Source organism: Pteropus medius, unplaced genomic scaffold, assembly GCF_902729225.1.
Source record: "Pteropus medius unplaced genomic scaffold, Ma_sr-lr_union100, whole genome shotgun sequence".
NCBI classification, from domain to species: Eukaryota; Metazoa; Chordata; class Mammalia; order Chiroptera; family Pteropodidae; genus Pteropus; species Pteropus medius.
In genome coordinates this window covers 5339954-5350257 of record NW_024349222.1, presented here as the reverse complement: position 1 = coordinate 5350257, position 10304 = coordinate 5339954, and positions in this window count along the sequence as shown.

Sequence of the window (10304 nt, the reverse complement as noted above, 5' to 3'; positions counted from 1 at the left end):
GACAAATATTTCTTAAATGACTAATGTCAAAAACATTTATTCCTCATTATCTTAGATTATCTTGAAAATTTTACAAGTAAAAATGCTGACTATTTAACAGTCCAAATTAAATCTATATATTCAGCATACTGAGCTAATTGAAACTCACCAAGAAAGATGTGTAGAATGCTGGAGTTATTCAGACAGAAATAAGGAAGGAGGTTGGCACTGCTTTGTTAATGACAAGTCTTGTTAATTTCTTGTCTTAATATATAGTGGATCTTTATGTGTAGATTTTTAAATATAAATAAGAGGCATGAGTTTTGGAGTAAGACAACCTGGATTTTATAAATACCACAATCCTCCCACCCCAGAAACGTGGCCTTGGACAGCCTCCTGTAACCAGTTTCCTCATTTGTACAATGGGAATAAAACAGTACCTACCTCATGGGGTTCTTGTGAGGATCTCTGAATATCTTAAAATCAGCCATCAAGGAGTGAGTACTCAATAACTTGATATTATATTATTATTATTTTGTAGCTATTTTTATTTTATGAGACAGACACTTATAGAATGAGTTCTTTTGAATAGCCAGTGCTATTTTAAACCCTCATTTGAGTTATTTGCTTAAACAACCACCACGAATATAATATGCAGCCCCTTTGAAGATATGATTCTTATTTCTTGATAGTTCTCATTAAGTGTTATGGTTTTAAAAATCCATAGTTTGTAAGCCCCATGTGCTGAAGTGTTTGGTTAATCACATTCTAAGCTTGGTGTTTGCTAATATTCTCTCTAAAGCCCTGGCTGAACACGGTTTATTTTCTGGAAGCAGATTTATTAGGGCTATGAAGAGCATGTATTGATGCTTGGTAGTATGAATATCTCTTTATTGGAATAATTACTAGAGAGTTAGGAATTGGGAATATTGACTGCATTTATTTAGTCTTTTGATATGGACAAAAATATTAAAAGCCATCAAACACTAGCATTGCCCTTTGACAGCATCATTTAATTCTAGCTACAGGGAAAATCGTGACATAAACAAAAGCAGCATGACTTATCTATCTTAATTAGGATACTTTCCACAGTGGGGAAAATATCCTCCTTCCTTCAGATATTATGAAGCACTATCCAGACTAATAAAAGAGGGAAAGAATACTATAGCTTAGCGGAAAGTGATGCAGCTGAGAGCAAAATGCAGCCACATAGGATACTTGGCCAAAACAAGGGTCCAAAATAGACTGTGTTAGGGGTGAAATGGCTGGGAAATGTCTGTTAATTCTAAAATAGTGTTGTTTTATGCTATGTGTTTGTAGACTAGCATTATTCCTTAAAGAGTGTGGGTCTGTGCTTCTACTACCCACAGATGTCTATTTTAGTTTAAACGAGTTCAGTAAAATAAAACTTAAAAATCACTTCCTCATTTACACTAGCCACATTTCAAGTGCTCAGTAATCAAATATGGCTTGCTGGCCAGCATGATGGATGGTGCAGATATAGAGCACTTCTGTTATCACAGAAAGGTCTATTAGACAATCAGTACTATATTCCACTTCTTACTCTAATTATTAGTCTCAACCTTCAGAAAGCCATGTTGAAACTGATGGAAAATAAAATGAAAATGATTTCTCTGCATATTTCCAACATTTTCTGAATGTTTGATTTCATGCCAATGAGATGCTTCTTTCATCGATGGTCCTTGTACATGAAGGACCATCTTATTCTTAAACATATGTAACCTAAGATAGTGATTCTGTCTCAGTCTGAGTTCTCCAGTTATGTTATACATCACTAAAGGTAGTAATAGGAGTTTGGGAATAATTTCTAAATAGAACTAAGTTATTCACAATTATTTTCAGAAGAGTAATTTAATTTTTCTCCTACCACTGTCCCTCAAGCCTATTCTGTCAGCTCTTCTTTCCATTCCCTTTTCATTCCCATACATAATATATTGAGAGGAACCATTAATTTGTAAATACTTCTGAGCATTAATGAGCAATCATCATTTTCAGATATTAGAGGGCCATTACGATGTAATTCAAAACTTCAAAGATCTTCCAATTCATGGCTTCTTGTTTCCTCATAGCAGTATCACTGCCCATGCCCCAGATCAGGATTAACCAGCTTGCAATGGACAGGAGGGTAGAATTTCCATTTTCTGGCAGTGGGCCATCTGATGGCAGCAGATGCCTGCATGCAAGCTTTTTCTCTCATAGGACGCCTTTCTGAATTTTTGTTTATTCCACACTGATTCTCTGGCACAGACCATTCCCCTTTCTTCACTTCTAGTGACATCATCTTCAGCCTTTGCTCCCATGGTAAACTCCACACAGCTTCTTTCAGGGGGAGTTGCCTTACCTCCCACAGATAATCCTTTTGGAGAAAGATAAAGCTAGTTACATTTCTTGCTTCCTACGTTAGGCCAAACTCAAGAAGTGTAGGTCATTTCCACTACAGCCTTGCCTTTTTCCTCTGTCACCAAAGTCAGCCTCAGTTAACCTTTAACCTTGAGATTTATCCCAGCAATAGTGTCCCGCAAACACCAAGAGCCTTGAGGTCACTTCCATTTCACTCCACCTTGTGGAAGCATGTGCTAAGTATATGAGTTTCTGCAGTTCAGAGTATTTTCTGCTACAGGCTGAGATGCCATTTTCCTTCCTGTGGACTACTCCCACTATTTATTTGTGGTTCCTTTGAGGAATATGTAGGGAGTAGAGACTTCAAGAAAACACTCCCTGCTAAACTCTTTCAAGAAATGCATATTCCCAAATCTCCTCTCTGATTATGATGTCTTCTTTATATGGGACATTGAACCAGTTTCTCAGCTTCAGTCTCACAACGAAAGTTCTAGATATGGTGTAGCCCCTCTTGGACAAGTAGGCACTTATAATCCAGGTCTTTAGTTTTGACACTTCAGCTGAGATGAGGACAAGTTCTACCATATTTCAACCAGATAAAATATTTGTCCTAGTGAAGGATACACATTCATTCAGTCAAGTAGTATTTATTGAAATTCAACTATGAACCATTATTCAAAATATGTAAAGTTCATAGCACATCGTAGAAATTTGAACATATATCACCATTATAATTATAAACTCTAAAATTGCAACTCTCAGATTATGCTGGATTCCTATATCCTGTCTTCTTCTCTGTGTTTTCAGTAAATATTTAATTCAATCCAGTGAACTTAAATATGTTTCTCTATGCTAGTGATTTCCAAACTTATACCTGAATCCAAATATTTCAGCTTAATATATCAGTTCTAACTTGACATATCTTCTTGACTATCTCACAGGTATTTCAAGCAATGTTTTCAAAATGAAACTCTTAATACACTGCCCTCTTCTGTTAACCTATTTTTCTCCCAGACTTCTCCATATCCACAATTAGTACTACCATCTATCTGATTGGTTAGGCCACCTGTATTTGATTCTTCCTTCTTCCTTATCACTCTTTCCCCTGGTACTAGCTCCATCTCAAGTCTTTTATTTCTTCTAAAAATATTGATTCTTCACAGCGTCTCCTCAACATCAGATTAGATCAAAGTACTATCATCTATCATCTGGTTTATGCAGCAACCACTTTGCTAGTCTTGATATTTATTTACTCTCTCAAATCCATGTTGTATAGAGCTGCCAGTGTGACATTTTTGCAAACATAAATATGAATATGCTACTCCTATGCTTAAAACCCTCTAGTGGCTTCCATTATACTTCCAATAAAATCCAAAATCCTTATCATGGCCTATAAATTCTTGAATAATCTCTGGTTCTTTCTTATTTTTAACTCATTTGTTGCCTACTTGTCTCCTACATTCTGCCATGCTGACTTCTTTTAATTCTTAGAGCTTGTCAGATTGTTTCCTGCTTTGAAAATTTTGAACATTAATTTCTAACTAATTGGAAAATATTCTTCCTCTACTCTGTGTGGCTTGCCTTAAAAAAAAAAAAAATCCTTTAGATCTCACTTAAATATTCTTTCCATCAAGGTCTTCCTAAATGACAACCATTTTTGCTATCTACCCCTTCACCCTATTCACTTACTTCAGAATGTTGAAAATTAGTTGTAACTGTATTTTGTTTAATGTTTCCACTATTCTCCAAGTTCCATTTTAACACTTTACTTTGCTTATATCTGATTCATTTACTCCTGTATACTATCTAGGACAGTTTAGATGCCCAACTAATATTTGTTGAAAATGAATGAAACTATGTGTGATCAATAGCTTTTTTATTCAACTATTAATGTATGAAAACTCTTATTTATTAAAAATGAAGTTATTACTGATTCCACTTTTGATAAACCTAATTTTTCCAAATATTAGGGCAATAAGAAGACTTTGGAGTTCAGATATTGATAAATACTGGCTTAGTTTAATCATATCTACAGAAAATAAGAAGATTTAGAGAGAGATTCACCAAGAAGAGACAACAATCTACCCATTAGTAGATTTTGGATGAGAACAAAACAAGGCATAGGAGAAAATACAATAGAGTTGACCAAGCACTTTAAAAGATGTTCGAGTTTGGGAAACCGACTCCACAGTGTTTTTCTAATTCAAAAGCAGTCTTAAGTAAAAAAACAAACAAACAACAAAAAAAGCATTTTGTTAATATTTAATCATATACTATATTATTGGATTCTCTCCATTATGAAACTTGAGACAGCAGTTCAAGATGAGCTTTGGCCAAGAAGCAGCTGATCAAGAAGCAACTAAAATATATTTAAAAAACAACAACTGAGGACTTAGACATAGGCAAAAATGTGACAAATATATGTAGTAGGTGGAGTTAATACCTAAGTGTTTCTGAGGACATTGGGCCGATGCAATAACCCAGTCACCACTTTATAGTTAAATGGAAACTCTATCAAAGAGTTCACCAGTGATTATTTACAAGCTGAGAGAAAGATATTTGCATGAGATTGTGTAGAAGAAAAGAGTGAGTGTGTTCCTCAAAATAGAATAATATCATGGAAATAGGATATCTAAAAAATATACATCTGAAATGGGGGCCACACAGTGGCAAAAGGAAATTAGAGGATGGTATGTAATATTAGGTTTTAATTTTTCTTAAGTACATTTAGGTTAGAACAAATACCTTGATTTCCTAAGTTATGGCTTAGAAGTTTGTATAGTTGAAATTCAATAAGGCATTTCAAAACAGACAGAAAGATGGTTGAATGATAAAATGGATAAGCAATGCGTGGACCAGGGGTGGCAAATATGTGGCAGGAGGGCCAGGACCCACCTTTCAATACTTATACAAATATCACTAATCATTCAAGGTGTTCTGTTCTGCTAAGGTTGAATTTGGACTCTCTTTAAAACTTTTCCCATACTGTCCTCCAAGCTCCCCCTGCTAATGTGTGGGAAATCTAATTTCAATTTCCTCTATAAGCAATTCAGAAAGCAGATTAGAGGATGGCCCTCACCCTTCAAGGGCAGCACTGTTTGCATACTCCTAAATTATGTGCTTGAGCGTTGTAACTCAGTATTTTAGCTATAGCTAGGTAAAAGGTAATATTTCTTTGCTTGTGCTGTGAATTCCAACTAACTTTGGATAAATCATTGAATACATTCTCCTAGATCCATAGTCTCATGAATTATCTCATGACCCACACGAGACATTTGATTGAGTTTTAGATCCATTGTTTTTCAATGGATAAAATATCATACATGTATGAAATATAAAGTCATGAATATATTCATTTTTCTTTATTCAATTGAATATAATTATTCCCATATACCTTTATCTTTTTATGGCATTTGGTAATAGAAACACATTTGTTTGTTCAAGGTAATTTGAGTTGATTATAACGAATGCAGGATAAATTATTGGTCATTTACTTCCCTTTATTTACTCGCTACTGAGAGATATACCACAATTTGGCAAGCTCCTCAGTGTAACATTAGAGATGATCCAATGAGTGGGATGAGATGGAAGCATCCCAATCATCAGTCCTACTTTCAAAGCAACCTCTGAAACTCTTTGTTTGGAAGGCTAGAAATAATACTCTTCCTTTATTCCAGGCGACCCAAATAAACAACAAACAAAAGCCAAATCTTTTCTAAAATCCTCTTAAACGTCTCAGATCAGGAAAGTCAGCTGCACCTATTGTTGCTTAGAGATTCAGAGGTTTCAGGGGAGAGTCCAAGAGAAGGAATGCTGTCTGCTTTAACAGCTCTGACTTGAAAAAATTTTTTCTTGGCCACCTCGCAAGCAAGAGACATCTGTCTAGGGATGAGACAAAAGAGTGTCAGAACAGAGCTATCTATCAAAATATGACTTCAGGGAAAAGACTATTCATATCTAGAAAAATTAAGTAATTGAAGTCCATGGAATGAAAACTAGGACAGACATTGTATATGCTAATGGGGAGAACAGGGCTCAATGGGGAATATCTCACATTCCAGTCCCAGGGAATGTGCTCTTTTTTTTTGTTTGCTTGTTTATAAATGTAATTTATTTTGTGACAGCTCAGTGGTTATCATTTCAGGCTGTTCTTTCCCATTTACTAAGTGTACTTGGAGTGGTATTGCCCAAGAAAGTGAAAAGTGTTTTCATGACCTCCAGCAGGGCTCAAGGCCCTGTGGCAACCATTCTGAGGCTCCCCATCCAGAGATGATGCGGGGAGCTACTTACAGGCAGGCACTGGTCCCTGCTCATGTGAAATGTTACCCTGTCAGTAAGTATAACTCCAACTTCTTGTTCTCATTATTGCTTTGTATGTCAGGGAAATGGACAGTAGGATTGCTGCTAAAAAGGCTGGAGACTCCTGTGGTATAGATCATTTTTCCAGTGAAACTTCAGCTCCATTAAGGGATGATGAACTGGGATTGACTATCTTCTTTAAAACCTATTTTACAGAGGTTTAAAGAGGAGGAAAGTGAGTTAAGTGAGATGATATGGGTTCTGGTAGATAAAGATGTGATTAAACAAATTATATCCAAATTAAAATTCCCTATTATTTCCCACTTATATGCCTCATCTCATGTCTCATAGGAGTTGTCTTCTTTATTCTATCTTTTTTTAATATAATAAAATGTTTGATAGAATATTTAGAATCATAATCCTTATTATAGTTTTAGAATATTCTTTATATATGACCTAATGGCAAATGATAAAGGCCAAATTAATATTTAATAATTTCCAATCAATTCCTGTGTTCCAGGTTCACCTAGGTATGAACTTCTCAGAAGTTAAAACATATTCAAAGTAAGTGGAAAATTAGTTCCTTTTTTCTTTCCTCTATCCTCTGTCTCTTCCTCATTGTCATTTTATAATTTATTTAATTACCCGGCTTCAATCCAAATCTATCTCTGTCAAACTTAAACCTCTAGTTTAAGATGTTTTTGTTACTTGTAGGTACCAAAAAAAAAGATATTAAGCTTAAGTACATAAACATAATCATTTTAGAGCAACTGAAGAGGCATTAAACATACAAACATAGGTATGTTTCTGTTTAGCATGCAAAAAAAAATCTATTTTGAGTTTTATCACTATGTATTCAGAGAAAATTCTTACATGCGTTGGTAGGCTTCATATTTGCTCCCAGCATAATCAGTATGACCCCTACTGGAACTTCTGCTGGTTTCAAATAAGACGGTTGTGAAAATTTCTGCAGTTTCTGATAGCATTAATTTATGAAAATGTCATTCTCTGACCTTGGCAGGTTACAGTTCATTTTTTTCAATGAAGTTTCTTAGAACTTCAAATTCCATGTTGTCACTGGAAGCCCATCAACTTGCTTTTTTGGAACTGGATCTGACATATGGCTGCATGTATCAGGTTCAGGGAAAAGACATGCCAAAGAAGCCATCTTTTTTCATCTAAATCTATTCCTCGGATTCATAAACATTCGTAGATGCCAAATTCAAGGAGTTCTAGTCAATTCTTTCTTTTTAAAAAATCACTGCTTATTGAAAGAAAATTAGTAAATCCAGTAGAAATTCTCAGGTTTTCCCAATACCAATTAAAATAAGTTGATTTTGTTGTGAACAGAACCACAGTCTCTGACCTCAAGATGTTTACAGCAAATAGTGAACACTGACATTTCAAATCTACCTATAATGTAGATAGTAAACATAGCACTGAGTATGATTTTGAACAGTTGACTTTCCCTTGTAACGCTGTTGTATGTGCTTCATTTAGATTCCAGTTCTGGCATCAATGCTAATGGGTCCTTCTACCTGGATATCTAGAGGCAGAACACTAACTGGGTGGAGGGGGTATTTATAAACCAGAGTATAGAAAGCTCGCTGAGATAGTGCTCATATTTCAAAGGAGCCTGAGCTATGTTCTTTTTCTCATATTTTCAGATCTTACTTAATATGTCAAACTAATTAGTGTTATTTATAATATAGTAGTAAGTAATACACATTAGATAGTACAGTGTGACCACAGTGAGAAATTCATTTTACATAAATCTTGGAATACTTACAAAATATGTATATAGATTTGAATATATAAATGAAATAAAAGTTTCACAAAATAACACAGCCAACTATAGTAACATCTTTTGATTTTGTGGGTGTGCTTTATTTAATCAGGAAAACCATTTTTGGTTATGATCTACTAATAAATTGTAACCCACAGCTTTAAAAACACTAATAAATGTCTAAGGGTTTATGCTATATTACTAGTGGCAAACATGGCTTTTAAATCTAAAATATGTCTTAAGAGAAGATATTATTGTTAAAAATTATATTTCTTTTGCTGCCTGTGGTATTTTCTTTGACCATAAGAATAGTTATTTTAATAAATATATTTTGGATTTAATAATGTGAATTTTAACTGAGTTGGTTTTTCTTTTGATGAACTATTTCAATGGAAAATTTAAGGAGATTCGAACAAGAGAATTTGAAGAGCTTTTAGGTTATTTCCAGAAAGATATCATCAAGTGGCCAGCATTTGAAAATACCAGAAAAATAAGAAAAATACTATCCTATCAATTATAAGGAATCTTTAGCAAATCACTTGTTAATTTGCTGTGTTTTTCTTTAATGTTGCCTGAAGTTGCACAATTTTAACTTTTAATGTATATGGAAAAATTTCTACACAGACCATACGTAGAAGTACCATTGATAGGAAATTTTTATATGGAAGGGCCTCAAAGTAATCATTTTGTAGAAAAGGAAACCGAGACCCAAGGAATATTAATTGGGTCAAAATCTGGTTAGCAGAGAAATAGGCCTGGAATTCATATTTCTTCATCCACAGTGTGTTGTTTCCACTACAGCAGCATTTCCAAGTCTTGCCTGATCTTAAGAATTATTTAGGGTGCTTATTAAAAATGAAAAATTTCAACACTATTCCAGAAGATTGTGAGTCAGTGAATCTGGGATGACACCTAGGAGTTGTGTTTTTTCAGTAGCATCCTATGTGATTCTTATACTTAGGCAAATTTAGGAATCACTGTTTCTCACTTTTTTAATGATTGAATTATTTGTTTCTGGTACAATACAGATTATTTGTTGCTAAATGTAAAAATGACAGTTTTAGTTTAAAGAGCAATGTATTTCCCACTATTCTATATGTATGTAAAAAAATACTAAAAATCTTCAATGTTTGGAATAGCTGTTTGTTTTGCCCATTTATAAATTAGAAAAGATGTACTAGTCATAGATATTTGAATTTAATGTAATAACAAATTGTATACTTCCCATAGGTTAAAAAGATTTTGGCTTAAGGAGCCCTTGGCTCACAGTCTTGCTGTCTGTTATACCTAACCTGGTCTCAAAGACCATGAGGACAATCTCTTTAACAGCCTTCTCTTAACATTCTTTGATCTCTTCCCCTTCGATAATTTTCACAATGCTGGCACTTCAACCATGTATCCCCTAGGTCACACGCCAAACTTAGCAATCATCTAGGCCTGCTATACATTTGAAAACTTAAACTCTGCTCTTCCAGTCAATGACTACAAATCTCCATCTTTCCAGATGCTGTCAATTTTTGTCATACATCTTATTCACTGAGAACTCCGATTTTCCAACTCTCATTTCTTTGTTTCCTACACTGTACTCTAGTTCCATTGACCTCCTTTCAGATGCTCAAACACAACGAGCTCTTTTCTCTACATAGAGCAATCTTATGCTAGCTTTCCTATGGTTTCCTCTTCAAGCTTCAATTTTCACACCTGAGGCATTTTTCATGACTACTTACTTGCAGGAGTTGATGGCTCTCCCCACTAATCATCTTCTTAGCATCCTACTGCTGCCTCTTACAGCTCTTTTAACAACCTATATTTGTTGTATATACATATTTGTTTGCTATCACTTTATGATAGGCTATAAGTTCTATGAAGGCAAGGACCA